This window comes from Balaenoptera physalus, assembly GCF_965194825.1.
Source record: "Balaenoptera physalus genome assembly, chromosome: 3".
Classification (NCBI taxonomy): domain Eukaryota; kingdom Metazoa; phylum Chordata; class Mammalia; order Artiodactyla; family Balaenopteridae; genus Balaenoptera; species Balaenoptera physalus.
Window position 1 is genome coordinate 114,070,585 of NC_138890.1, and position 14,665 is coordinate 114,085,249.

The 14,665-nt window shown below is 43.5% G+C and overlaps 1 protein-coding gene across 3 annotated transcripts in view; it reads left to right on the forward strand.

Annotated features, from left to right (window-relative positions):
• Window positions 1–14,665, forward strand: part of SERINC5 (serine incorporator 5) — an 83,781-nt gene that overhangs the window by 13,421 nt on the left and 55,695 nt on the right. The window contains exon 2 of one of the 3 annotated variants that reach the window (XM_082458172.1): window positions 5,491–5,631. The exons of the other annotated variants lie outside the window; for them this stretch is intronic. The gene's annotated coding sequence lies outside the window, so the exon portion shown is untranslated. The remainder of the gene's footprint in view (window positions 1–5,490; window positions 5,632–14,665) is intronic. 3 annotated transcript variants of the gene reach the window in all.

Here is a 14,665-nt window from a genome sequence, read left to right on the forward strand (position 1 = left end):
AACTATAAAATGCATAGGTCAGAAGCCCTGGACGTGGCAAACCTCCTTCAGAAAGGCCGACCAATTCGTATGCCTCTTAGCTGCGTGAGGGAGGAGCTGGGCCCGCTGCTTCTCTTTGGACAAACTCCCAGAAAGTTGGTACTGGAAGTGGCTGGAAGGGTCTTCTGATCCTCCTACCCAATTGTGCTCAGATTTCTTGTACTATGGTAAGTGAACAACTTCAGAGATAGGAACTCTTCCTATCTTTGGAAACAGCTCTACTTCATTTTAGGGAGCTCTGGTTGAATTCCTCTTCCTGCCAGCCTCCCCAGGCTGAAATGACTTGCTGGCCCAGAACTTGGAGAGGGTTGCAGTGGTTTTGTAGAGTAGAAGAGGCAGCATTGAAGGTGGGAATGGGCTCTGGCTCCTGGGGAATAGAGGACCACAGTTGGGTTGATGCAGCTCTCCTGGTTATGAAAATCCTCACTGTCTACCCAAACCTTAAACTGAAAATTGGGACATGCTGACAGAGGGGAATTGTACCTCTGGGTATGAGAAGGTTCAGTCGGAAGCCAAATTATTGGAACTTCTAGCACTCCCAAATAGTTTTTAAGGATAATGGTCAGGCAGTTTGAAATTAGAACCATCATGGGAAGTTTTTGGTTGGTAGCAAGCCAGAGAAAGTCTCACTGCTGACCATGAGATTTCTGATGTGAGTGATGCCTGTCACTCCTTTGGTGGGTTACCATTCTCAGGTATCTTATGGACGGTGAGAATCTGGTTAGTTACACAGTCATCTTCTGGAGCTAGATGAATCCTTAAGGGAGTGGCATGTCCACCCTCTCATGTTATTGAAGAAGAGACAGGCCCGCAGGGCTCAGGCCCTCTTCCGGGTTCACACAGCTAATCAGCGTGCAGCAGGGACTGCCACCCTGGCCTGCTACCCTGGCCTTTGGTGTGCCCCCGTGGCCTGTACACAGTGAACATTTGGTAAATGACAGGAGAGAGAATGGGTGAGTGTTGGGGTTTTTCTGAAGACATCTGCAGTTCAACAGAGAGCTCATGGTTGCAGATTTTAAACATAATCTTATGGTTGAAATCTCACATTGGTTTTTTTCCACTGTATTTTGCTGCAGTAAAATCAGTTTAAACCTTTTGTCCTCTCTCCTCTATTAAACTCCCAAGCAGTTGTTTGAATTTTTTTTTTTTCCAGGAAGTTCTGCTTCATCTGTGGATCATGAGCTTTAACAGAAAGCAGTTTTTAAGAATGTGCTTTTTTATTTCTTACCAAGCCATGTAGTTTGTGAAAGTTGCAGGTTGCTGAGTAAGGGGTATTAGGCCATTTAGATTGAGCTGGTTAACCAATGAGGCGCTCTATGCAAATTGTTATACCCAGCAGTGGCTTCTGGCTGCATGCTTTGAAAAGCATGAAGCAGTAAATTATTTCCTTATGATGGGGGGAGGAGAGGGTTGAGGGTTGTCATGGGATTGTATTTTCTTGGAAGCTAGAGGTCCAGCAGAGCTGAGTCTCTGACTTCATTTTCCTGCTGTGACATGGCAGAAAGAAAGCAGGGCACAGAGCGCTGGAAGAGGCTGATGCTTATCCCATTTCCCCTTCATTGTGAGTCTGACCTGACCGTATTCCCAGATTTTAGAGAGATGCCCCTATTCTCCTCCACTCAGCACTGTCCTTCCATTCCCCCTTCCCGATCTTTCTAAGACTTTGAGAGTAATAAAAATGCTTTAGGTACTAAGAGAAAGTAGGGAGGGAGCTCCTGATCAAAAAAAGTATCTATTCTATAAGGCTTTTATTAGAAGAGTTAAAGAAAAAGCTATAACTAATTAAGTGAGTTGTGGCATTTGGGAGAAATGATCTTTAACTAGTGGGTCCCCGGGGCAGTGCTGTTGGAATTTTGGGTGAAGCAGTTCTTTCTCTTGAGGGAGTCCTGAGCTGGTATTTAGTATGCTTGATAACATTAAGATTTAGTGCCTAAGCTAAGCCAGTTAGATATCAGTAGCACTTACCAGTCTTTGTGAAAACTGTCTCCACCTTTATAAGCAACAACCCACAAGGCCACAGAGGGAGGATGGTGCTGCCCAGACAAGAACCACTTGGTGGTTTGGCCTTGATAATTTTTCCATGGAATTTAGAACTGCAAAATGGACTGAATCCTACTTCCAGTAGTACATACGGAGATAAAAAAGGACACAGATAAGCAAGGTAGATGATTCTACCACAGCACCACCTTGACTTATATAACATGCATTCAAAACTTGACATACAGACAGCAGGTTGTATTTTGGATGTAGTTTACTTTAAATGTTGCTCAGAAGTGTCATATTAAGATTGCGTGCTTAAGCTAAGCTAGTTAGATAAAGTTATGTGTTTGATAGGAGAAGGAAAAGCATGCTTTATGGTGAGAGAGTTCATTTAGATATTTTTCCAGTATGCATTTTGTAAGCTTTTTTGTGGATAGTCCAGAGGCAGTACAGTTGAATAATTAAGAGCCAATTCTGGTGACAAGAAGCCTGAGTCCAGAGAGACAGGAAACTGAGATTATCAGTTTGGTTGCGCCGTTGATAAGGATGTGGGGTATAATTTATTATTATCTGCATTACCCACGAGTTACATATGTAAATGTAGACTTTTCTTGACTAAAGTGTACTGAAGTGAATAGAACTAGAAAAAAAAAAAAGTGTGCCACCCATAAAAGTGGTTGCCAAGATTATAGTTAAGCTGTCAAATCAGTCTTTGTCAGGGTGCTGCAGCTGACCGTGGGTTACTAGGAAGTACTGAAAGGGCTGTTTTTGGTACAAGAAAATTGTTAGAGGAATGGGAGGTCCAGTACTAAGAATCATCCATTTCCAATGTGCAGTCTCTTAAGAAAACTCAATGTTGAAAGATCCATGAAATAATGTAAACTTTACAAAGCATTTTATAGCTGACCAATAATTTAAGAATCACATGGAACAATTTCAGCTCCAAAGTGCTGGGAATTTGCCCTTGGGGAGACTTTATTCCTGTTTAAATTAACAGGTGTTCAAAAAAACCTCATAGTTTTATTTTTATCCTTAAAGTGAGTTGGAGCAATGCCCAAGCGTTTACTTCTCTGTTGAGCAGAAATGTCCAGCCTTTTAAAATTATTATTTTAGGTTTCCTCTTTTTTCTTTTTTTGGATACTTCCTTATTTGTCTTATAAAAATGACTATATTAGGTTTTTTTTAATTAGAGAAATTCTTTATAAAATTTTAAAAGTTAGTTTTGAGATATAGTTCACATACCATATAGCTCATCCATTTATTTATTTTTAAAAATATTTATTTATTTATTTATTTATTTATTTATTTATTTATTTGGCTGTGCTGGGTCTTAGTTGCGGTGTGCAGGATCTTTTAGTTGTGGGGTGCGGACTCTTAGTTGCGGCATGTGGGATCTAGTTCCCCTGACAAGGGATCAAACCCGGCCCCCCTTCATTGGGAGCGCAGAGTCTTAACCACTGGACCACCAGGGAGGTCCCTAGCTCATCCATTTAAAGTGTAAAAATTAAGTGGTTTTTTAGTATATTCACAAAGTTGTACAACCATCACTACAATCTAATATTAGGACATTTTTATCACCTCTGTGACCATTAGCAGTTGTTCCCAGTTTCTTCCCAAACTTCCTCAGATCCCTGACAACTATTAATTTACTTTCTTACTCTATGGATTTGCCTATTCTGAACATTGCATGTGAATGGAATTGTACAATATGTGGCTTTTATGACTGACTTCTTTCACCTAGCGTGTTTTCAAGGTTCATCCATTTGTAGTATATGTCAGTACTTCATTCCTTTTTATGCAAAATACCACATTTATCTCATCCATTTTTCAGCTGATGGTTGTTTAGTTTGTTTCCACTTTATGGCTGTTTTAAATAAATCATTTTCCAAAGAGGCTGCTGCATCTTATATTCCTACCAGCAGTGTAAGTGGGTTCTAATTTATCCATATCCTCACCAATGCTTATTATTGTCTGTTTTTTTCTTTTTTTTAAATTATATCCACCCTAGTTTGTGAAGTGGTATCTCATTTTGGTTTTGATTTACATTTTCCTAATAACTAATGATGTTGAGCATCTTTTCAGGTGCTTATTGTCCATTCATATCTTCTTTGGAGAAATGTCTGTTCAGATCCTTTGCTCATTTATAAGTTGGGTTGTTTTTTCAAAATTGAATATTAAGAGTTTTTTTTTTTTTAAACTTTGGGTTTATTTATTTATTTATTTATTTATTTTTGGCTGTGTTGGGTCTTCGTTTCTGTGCGAAGGCTTTCTCTAGTTGCGGCAAGCGGGGGCCACTCCTCATCGCGGTGCACGGGCCTCTCATTATCGCGGCCTCTCTTGTTGCGGAGCACAGGCTCCAGACGCGCAGGCTCAGTAGTCGTGGCTCACGGGCCTAGTTGCTCCGTGGCATGTGGGATCTTCCCAGAAGAGGGCTCGAACCCGTGTCCCCTGCATTGGCAGGCAGATTCTCAACCACTGCGCCACCAGGGAAGCCCAAGAGTTTTTTTTATATTCTAGATACCAGCTCTGTAAGATACGTGATTTGCAAATGTTTTCTCATTCTGTGAGTTATCTTTTCACTTTCTCGATGGCATCATTTGCAACATAAAATTTTTAAAATTTTGATGTAGTCCAATGTATCTGTTTTTTCTTTCCTGGCTTGTGCTATATCTTGTGTCTAAAAAATGCTTTGTCCAACCCAAGGTCATGAAGATTTAAGTCCTGTGTTTTCTTCTAAGAGTTTCATAGTTTTAGCTCATACGTTTAGGTCTTTGGTCCATTTTTTGAGTTAATTTTTGTGTATGGTATAAGGAATGGGTCCAGCTTTATTCTTTTGCATTTGGGTATCTATCAATAGTTCTAGCACTGTTTATTGAAAATACTGTTGTTTTTCCTCCAGTGCATTAACTCGGCCCACTTGTCAGAAATTAATTGACCATAAATGTTAGTGTTTATTTCTGGGCTCTCAATTCTGTTAATTTTAAGAAATTGATCCTACGTTGGAGGAGTTATCCATCTGGGATTTAGACACAGTGGGACTGTTGGTCAGTGGGCTGGAGGTTGCAGTCTGGGGACTGGTGACTAGTCAGTCTTAGATGGTTGGCTCATTTCTTCGTGTGGTCATGAGATTAAATATTTTCAGATTTCTAACTGTAGGTTTCACAGGGCTGTGGTAGATGTTGGAGGCATGAGAGATGGTTTTGTTTATACAAATCACAAAGTATAAATACTGTGTCAGTGGAAACTGGAGTCGTCCCTATGTCACTGGTAAACTGTGCTTCTGAGTCATGGAGTTGTCAGGACTAAAGTACGCTTCCTTGCTGTACGCGGCACTAGCCAGCTCTTTATGTAATATTTTCATTTATTAAGCAGTAACTTCATTAGAAAATGAATTTTGATTGGATTTTCCAAAACAGTTATTGTTTTTCGAAGGTGCTAATCCCTCTTTCCTTTTTTCTTTTCCACATTTAGTTCGGTGAGGCAGTTAAGAATGCTGACTTTAAATCACACCTGGGTTTGGGCGCTGTCCTCACCCTTAATGAGCTGTGACCTTGGGCACCTTATTTCCTTGAGCCCAAGTTTCTCATTGCTGCAGTGGGGATAATAACAGAAGTAAGTATCTCACAGGTTGGGAGAAACTGTCCACACGTAAGAGTCCATCCTAGCATTTGGGAGTGAGTGCTGCAGAAATGGGAGCAGCTGCCTTTGTTGTTGTTGTTTGTTTACGTAGTTACAAAACACCCCCCTCCCACCCCCCAACAAAATCCTTTTGGAAAAAGTCGGCGAACAGAAATGCAAAGGAGAATAACTTTTTGGTTAGATGTGAGGTTTGGGTGGTGGGGCTGAGGATGCTGAAGCTGCACATTGCTGGAGCAGGTGGAGCTGCCGAGAGGAAGGGAGCCCGTAGGTTCCTTGTCCCCTTGTTCCTCGTGCAGTGGGAAGAGAGCTGGCAGCCGGGTAAGTCTGTCTAAGCGTCAGCTCCAGGTTTGAGTTTGAGGAAATGAGATGCTAGCTACTTTGGAGCTACTGGGTTCAGACCCCAGCTCTGTAAGCCTCTCAGTTTCTTTTTTAAGGGCGCTAAGAATAATATTGGTAACTAACATTGTTGTTCTAAGTGCTTTACTACATTTTCTGTCCTAACAATCCTATGATGTTGGAACTACTATTATCTCTATTTTGTAGATGAGGTGATTGAGGTGCAGAGCTGGTAAGTAACCTTGTATTGATGGAATGAGCATTTAATACAAGCTAATGTTGAACACTTACTACGTGCCAGGCACGTGGGCTGAGCACTTTACGTGGCTGATCTCATGTCCTCCTTGAAGATGTCATCATTATCGCTTTGATACGGGGGAACAAGTCTGTTTGCATTGCTCCACTGGCCAAGGGATTCCTACCTATATTAGGGAGCAAGTTTCTGTTGTTTGTTTACTTTTACTCTTGCCTAGTGTTGTCTTAAACTGTGAATGTTTAGTGTAGGTGAGTTCAAATTCTTGTTTGTTTATATTGATCACTTTTCAGTTATTTGATAACTTCAAAGGTTGGTTGAAAAACTATTTTGTTTTATGCAGTCTCTGAAGAGATGATCCCAAGAAGTTAAATTAAAAAAAGAAAAGTTTCTATGTGATATTTTGAGGGAAAGGGAGTCTTCTGAACTTACCATGAAATTTACTTTAAGCCTAAATGCAATTTTTGTTTTCCGTCTTTTGCTTATGTATCTTGTTGTTGTATAATTCGTTCGGAAGAGTTCGGAATGATCTTTTTATTTCTATTAGAAAGCGTGGGAGGTGTTCTAATGTTAGCAATGGGAAAAATGTGAATCATGGGACAGTTTAGAAATGGACATTTTGTGCAGTATCATAATGATTGAGAGTGTAGGCAACCTGAATTTTTTTTACTTAATGTAATAGTTGAAAGAAGGCGGCGAATGATAAAAGGAGATTTGGATTGTAGTTCAGATTTTAGGCTTGCTGCAAAGTGCCAAACTCAGTTTCACTCTATTTTATGCTTAGTGTCTGTTTTTAAAGCTAGAGTCCAAAATAATTGCTAGAAACTTTTAAATATCATCCCTCTCTGTAGAATATAATTTTATCCTGAGTGTATGCCAGTAACTCTTGATGGCTGCTCCATCCTAGAGATGGCACCATAAAGGTTTGGGTTTGAGTGTTAGGACCTGGCTGACTGAGTTCACATCTCAGGACCTTAGGAAAGTTGCCTCACTTCTGTCCACATCAGTTTTCTCATTTGTGAAAAAAAATGGAATCGACATTCTTTTTTCCTTTTTCTCTCTTTTCTCCTTCTTTCCTCTACTTCTTCTTTTGTCTTTACATCACTCCTTCAAAGTCAGCATAACTTATAAATTTTTTCTCTGATTCTAAGAGTGGTACATTTTCATGCCAAAAAGTTAAGTAATACTTTCTCATTTGTGAAAAGATGGCAAAAATACCAGTGAAAAACTGGTAAATCATTATCTGCCTCACAGGATTGTGAGAATGAATCTATGTAAGGAATTTAGGGCCCTACCTGGCACCTAGAGAATACACAGTACAATTTTCTATTGTTACTACTGCTACCACAACTTATAAGAAGAATAAACACTGCCAAATGTCTTTCAGAATGATACTTGATGCTGGAGGCCTTGGCTGTATTATACTATAGCGAGCCTTTGGAATGGTGCCGAGTGAGGGCCAGTGAGGACGATGCATATCTAATGGGCCCTTCTGACTGCCTCGGTCTTGTGTGCATTTAGGTGCTTTTGGGTCTCTCTTGATTTTATGTTTCTGTGTGGGGGCGGGTGGAGGAGGCTTCAAAACAGTGTACTCCAGGTCTCCTGGGGATGTGGTGGTGTAACAACAGTTTTCGGAATCCTGATGGGCTTTGCAATCTGAGATTGAGGTTTCCTTATCTGTAAAATGGGGATTGCGATACTTAAATCATAGGGCTCTTCTGAAGATTAAATCAGGGAATTCCCCGGCGGTCCAGTGGTTAGGGCTCCGTGCTTCCACTGCAGGGGGCACGGGTTCAATCCCTGGTGGGGGAGCTAAGATCCCGCATGCCTTGCGGCCAAAAAAAAAAGATTAAATCAAAGAAGGTCTTGCAAGCACCCTAGTGTAGTGCCTTGATACAGAGGAAGTGTTTAAGAAATGGTAGGTAACTATTATTTATAATGAGTACTGGGTAGAAGGATCTCCCTGGTTGCTTAAGACACTCCCAGGTTTTTTTTTTTTTAAAGACATTCCCAGCTTTAATTTTCGGTGTTTTGATGGCAGAACAGCATATAATTCTTTGGATTCTTTTTTTTTTTTTTTTTTGAATTTTATTTCATTTTTTTTAACACCTTTATCAGAGTATAATTGCTTTACAATGGTGTGTTAGTTTCTGCTTTGTAACAAAGTGAATCAGCTATACATATACATATATCCTCATATCTCCTGCTTCTTGCGTCTCCCTCCCACCCTCCCTATCCCACCACTCTAGGTGGTCACAAAGCACCGAGCTGATCTCCCTGTGCTATGTAGCTGCTTCCCACTAGCTATCTATTTTACATTTGATAGTGTATATAAGTCCATGCCACTCTCTCACTTCGTCCCAGCTTACTCGTCCCCTTCCCCGTGTCCTCAAGTCCATTCTCTACATCTGTGTCTTTATTCCTGTCCTGCCCCTAGGTTCTTGAGAACCTTTTTTTTTTTTTTAGATTCCATATATATATGTTAGCATACGGTATTTATTTTTCTCTTTCTGACTTCACTCTGTATGACAGTCTCTAGGTCCATCCACCTCACTACAAATAACTCAATTTCGTTTCTTTTTATGGCTGAGTAATATTCCATTGTATATATGTGCCACATGTTTATCCATTCATCTGTCGATGGCCACTTAGGTTGCTTCCATGTCCTGGCTATTGTACATAGAGCTGCAATGAACATTGTGGTGCATGACTCTTTTTGAATTATGGTTTCCTCAGGGTATATGCCCAGTAGTGGGACTGCTGGGTCGAATGGTAGTTCTATATTTAGTTTTTTAAGGAACCTCCATACTGTTCTCCATAGCGGCTGTATCAATTTACATTCCCACCAACAGTGCAAGAGGGTTCCCTTTTCTCCACACCCTCTCCAGCATTTATTGTTTGTAGATTTTTTGATGATGGCCATTCTGACTGGTGTGAGGTGATACCTCATTTAGTTTTGATTTGCATTTCTCTAATGATTAGTGATGTTGAGCATTCTTTCATGTGTTTGTTGGCAATCTGTATATCTTCTTTGGAGAAATGTCTGTTTAGGTCTTCTGCCCACTTTTGGATTGGGTTATTTGTTTTTTTGATATTGAGCTGCATGAACTGCTTATGGTATTTCTTCCCTTCTGATATTCTTTGATTTTGCCAAGGTTGTCTTGTTTTTTTAATGTACCCCAAGAGAATGAATTTTTCTTTTCTTTTTTTTTGTTTTCTGGCCGTACTGCGCAGCATGCGGGATTTTAGTTCCCCGACCAGGGATTGAACCCGTGCCCCCTGCAGTGGAAGCGCGGAGGCCTAACCACTGGACTGCCAAGGAATTCCTAGAATGAATTTTATAAATAAAATAGACAGCTAGATAGCAAGTCATAGCGTATGTGGAAGGTAGCAAATTAAATGGGCTTTGTACTTTTTTCCAGGTCAGAAGACTTCTACTCTTTTATTCTTCACTGATTAAAATTTTGTATAATTTTCTTTTAATTAAAAGAACTTGTTATGAAATTCATCCTAATGTTGAAAACTTAGAAAAATCAGGACAAGGTAAAGAACACAAAGATGATTTAAAAATCACAGCTCTGGTTAATATTTTAGTGTGTTTACTCTGTCTTTTCCCAGGGATGTGTCCATGAGCATTTTCCCATATTAAATTATTTAACGACATCTTTTTCAGGGACCGCATACTTGTCTGTCGCAATTCCCTTATCTTGTCATATTGAAGCAGTGTTTGATCCCCCTGGAAACATGCGTTCCCTATTTGCCATCCCTGAAGAGTCCTCCTGAGCGGAGAGCTCGGGTACTTGCTGAGAGGGGTGTGAAATGTCTTCCTTAAACACACACCCTCACCTGCCATTGGCTTGTTCCAGACCCGTGGAAGAGGAGGCCCTGCCGCTGCAGAAGGAAAGCCCTCACCCTAGTTCCCTGAGCTTGGGTACAGCATTGAAGGAGCCACAGATCACCTGGGAGCTTATTATTGAATAAGTGCAGGTTCCAGTTCTGAGTAGTAGTTGGGGGCTGGGACCCGACGGGCTCCCAGCGATGCCCACGGTGCTGGCCTGGGAGCCACACTTGGCACCTCGAGCTCGGGCACCTCAGAATTTGCCGAGCGCTCTCCGCTCTTGCTGTGAAGCAGTCTGTGGCTTAGTCTACTCTGGGCCGGTCTGTTTGGGGGCCTTCCTGCACTTCCTCTGTCCATCCCCTCATCCAGGCTCTTGTCCACAGTCCTGTGCTCTCACCACATCCCCACCAGATGTGCTCCTGTCACTCCAGCAGCTCTTGGCTTCCTGGGCCTCCCCCTCCTGCCACCACCAAGTCAGGGGCCAGGAAGGTTTCTTCGTGACTTCATTGCTGCCTGCATTCCCCCAGTTTCCTGTGTGGGCGCTCAGGCCTCGTGCTGGCTGATTCCCTCTCTCTCCCTGGAGGGTCCCGCTTCAGAGGCACCCTCCGTCAGTCCTGCCCTGGCCCCAACCTGGCATTTGCCCCACTTGGGCCCCTTGACCCTTGGATTTCCCTGGGGGGAAGGAAGGAAGGGCGGGCGAGACAGACCAGACTCCTGCAGGGAACCCTCTACTCTGTCTACCCCCTATCCACTCCACCCAGCTGGCTTGAGAAACACCAGGTGTGACTGAACAAATCACAGTAATTCAGGTCCATTTCCTGAACCGCCTACCCCTTGGGTCTATCTACCTTGCAGCCCAATAACAGTTCATTGAGTATGTGCGTCAGCCTAGCTTTTTGATCCGTGCCATTTGATTTTGAAGCCGGGATACTGTTCTTCCACAGTGTAGGGCCAGTAGAAGGGCTCTATCTTTGTAGTTTTAAGTGGCAGAGGGAACACCACTCCCAACTTGGGAAGTGACTTCTTTCTTTAAAAAGAATGCCCCTGGGAGAACCTCCCTTAGACTCCCCTCTGCCCTCCTTGCTGGCACAGCCAGCGCTCTGATGGATTAAAAATATGAAGGTGAAGGTTGGGGCGGGGGGGACTACATAAGAATATTTTCATTTCTGTTGATATTTTGATAGAAAAAAATACGATTCATGGGCTCCTTCATGTGTGGCCTCGGTTCCTTTTGCAGAGGTATTTTAAGAACATTAACAGGAAGCTTCTCAGGATGGGGGCGCGGTCGCAGGGGGGAGTTGCACGTGTGTGAGAGTTCTCTGCCAGCCGGTGCTGTGAAAGCTGCCTGTCGCTGAATAAAAGCAACCTCACAAACCCTGTCACCTAGGGTTTGGTGCCAGCTGGCCTTGTCATGAGGCCCAGGTTCAGAAGAGGGTAGGCGGGTTGCCGATAAGATCCACTGGGCCCCTGGGCAGCTCTTCAAACAAAAAAGGCAGTTAACTGCGGATATTTGCCTGGGGGAAGGGTACACACCTATTCATTCCTTCCTCTTCAAGCTACAAGTATGAGGAGGAGGTAAACTTCGGGGATGGAAGGAGAGGGGGGCTGGGAAGAAGGCTTCCTGAATCTTTGAGGGACGGAGGAACAGCAATCTCAACTGTGAGGTGTTTTCTCAGCTGCAGGAAAACAGTGCAGCTGTTACTCCAGCTCTGAGAAAAGGCTGTGAGACCAGGCCCTTTCATGTGGCCACCAGGCTTTCATGTGGAGAGACGGGTGAGGGCGACCCTGTAGGAGGGTCCCCGTGAGAACCAGGAGCTACTGCGGCCCTTTCTCTCTCCCTTCCCTGCCCCTGAGGGCTGGTGCCCTACAGGTACGGGGTTTTCCAAACCAGAGGCCTCTGTCTGACATTTCTCTTTCCAGTTCTTCTATTCATTTATGTGAAAACAGGTTTAAAACGTCACCTTCTATCGGGCATTTTGGGAATCCTAAAGAATAGGGTTATATGCAATCCTGACTGCTGGAAAATCTAGGGCAGGAGGCGTGTGTGAGTCTGTCCTTGCACAGAACCACTGCAGCTAGTCTCACCTTCAGAGATAGCCAGCTTGTCACTTGTCAGGGGTCGGAGGTGTCTGGAGCCGTGGCCTCTTCCTACGGCGGGTAGGGTGAGTGACCAGCAGTTGACCCTGCGGTTGTGTGAAGGATGCGGGGAGGGACTCGCCTGCTTCTCAGACGTAGGGAGGGAGGCACCTCAGGGGCTTGGCCACTTAGCAGCCGTAGCCCGTAGCTTCCAGAGAGCTCAGATTTGTGGCTGACTCATCGTGAGCCATAAAATGCCATCACTTTAACTGTGTTGTGATGGAAACCTTTCAAACTGTACTAGACACTTAGACACTTACTGCCTTCTTGCTAGAGTCGACAGAGCGTTGTTTAAACTACTTATGGTGCCATGTTTTAGTGGGTTTGCGTGTCTGTGAGTTGATTGCCCTATGGATGCAGAAGTGTGGGACCCACAGGCTGAGTTTTTAGCTCGTCCTGCCTCCAGACTGCTGAATTGTCTCAAATGGTGTGTTTTTTGCTGGTCCACTGATGCCCATCCCTAGATTTGTCCTTCAGTCAAATAACCTAACCTTTCTGGGCCTCTGATTTCATATCAGGAAAATGAGGGGACTGGACTGGATCAGAGGTTTTCAACCTAGGTGCTGCGACATGTCCCAGTTTGGGTGGAATTTGGGGGATGCCGAGTTTGATATAAATCGACTAGAATGTAAGCTTCATGAGGGCAGTGACTGTACTACTAGCTCCTAGAACAGTGCCTGGTCACTAGTAAGCATTTGATAAATATGTGTTGTATGTATATGTAAGAACATTTGTAGTGTTTTAGTGCATCCATATGTTTTATACATTGGAGTTGCACATGGGATTTCACTTGGTAGGGAAAGGAGTGCACTGCTAACCCCTTGAAACTGCTGGCCCACCTGAGCTCTGAGGTCATGCCTACTGGAACTGTCTGTGAAATGAGCCCATTTCTGTTCTCCTTCCCAGAGCACACTTGGATCTAGTTGGCTCTGTGGCCTCCATCACCAGGCTTAGCAGTGTCGGGGGATTGGGCTGGCGTAAAGCACCTCTTAGAAAGGGCTTGGCAGATTTCTTCATTGCAGCATAATCTCCACGACACAATCAGGCAAATTTTGGGCTTTGTGTTTCATTAACTGCTTGTTGATAAGCTATTATGAAGTGGAACAAGCAGGATTTTCCCCCCTCTCTCATCTTGATGAGAAGCCTTAAAACTGACTTTTAAACATGGTTTAAACCTAATGAGCACTTTTCTTCCCATCATCCTACACTTTTCCATTTTGAATTTCAAGGTTTTGTTTTCCTACACCATTTTTTTCCTAGAACTTGCTTAACTCATCTTTCTCAGAACTGTTCTTCTGCAGGTATTTGTGGCTTCAGTGGGTGCAAATGAATGTTCTGATTGTCTTGCTTGTTCCTCAGTGGAAATAAATTGGGCACGTGGGAAGTGCTTCCACACACATGACGACTTTTCCCCAAGTTGCTAGGATGCTTTCCTGGGTTTAGATCGCAGAAGTTTTATTTCTGAAAGTATTTTCCTTCAAGAGATGCATTTATCTTTCACATTAGGGCAGAAAAATGAAAGCGTTGTTATAAGTGAGGTAGTAATGATTTGATCCCATTCCCCTCCCATCTTTACCTCTTTCCATATCTACCTGATGGACTAAGGAGGGGGGCCTCTCTGGGGAGGAGGGACATGAGTATTGATGATGTAGATGATGAGTACAGGTGGCTTTCTTGGGAAAGTGGGTGGGTACCCTGTATTAGGCTCTGTGCTGAGAGCTTTTCCTGAACTGACTCATTTAATCCTCACAACAACCCTGTGAAGTAGGTATTTTTATTCCCATTTAACAATGAGATAATTGAAACCTGGAGAGGTAAAGAATTGGCCCAAGCTTCCCTGGTGGCGCAGCGGTTGAGAGTCTGCCTGCCAATGCAGGGGACACGGGTTCGAGCCCTGGTCTGGGAAGATCCCACATGCCGCGGAGCAACTAGGCCCGTGAGCCACAGCTGCTGAGCCTTCGCGTCTGGAGCCTGTGCTCCACAACAAGAGAGGACGTGATAGTGAGAGGCCCGCGCACCGCGATGAAGAGTGGCCCCCGCTCGCCGCAACTAGAGAAAGCCCTCGCACAGAAACGAAGACCCAACACAGCCAAAAATAAATAAAATAAATAATAAAAAATTAATTAATTAATTTAAAAAAAAGAAAAGAATTGGCCCAAGGACGCTTAACCAGGCTGCTTTGGAGCTCGAGTGTGAACCCAGACAGCCTGGCTCCATCGAGAAGGGGGGAGGGCATTTGTCTGAGACATTTCTGATCGGCTCCACTTGTGAGGGAGAGGAGGGGGGGCTGCTACTGGTGTGTAGTGGGGAGAGGCCAAGGAAGCTGCTAAACATGCCACGGTGCACAGGACAGCATCCCCCCAAGAATTATGGGGCTCCCAAGGGTGCTGAGTTTGACAAACTTTGCTCTAAATGATCTGTCTCCCACGAGTGTTTGTTTTCTG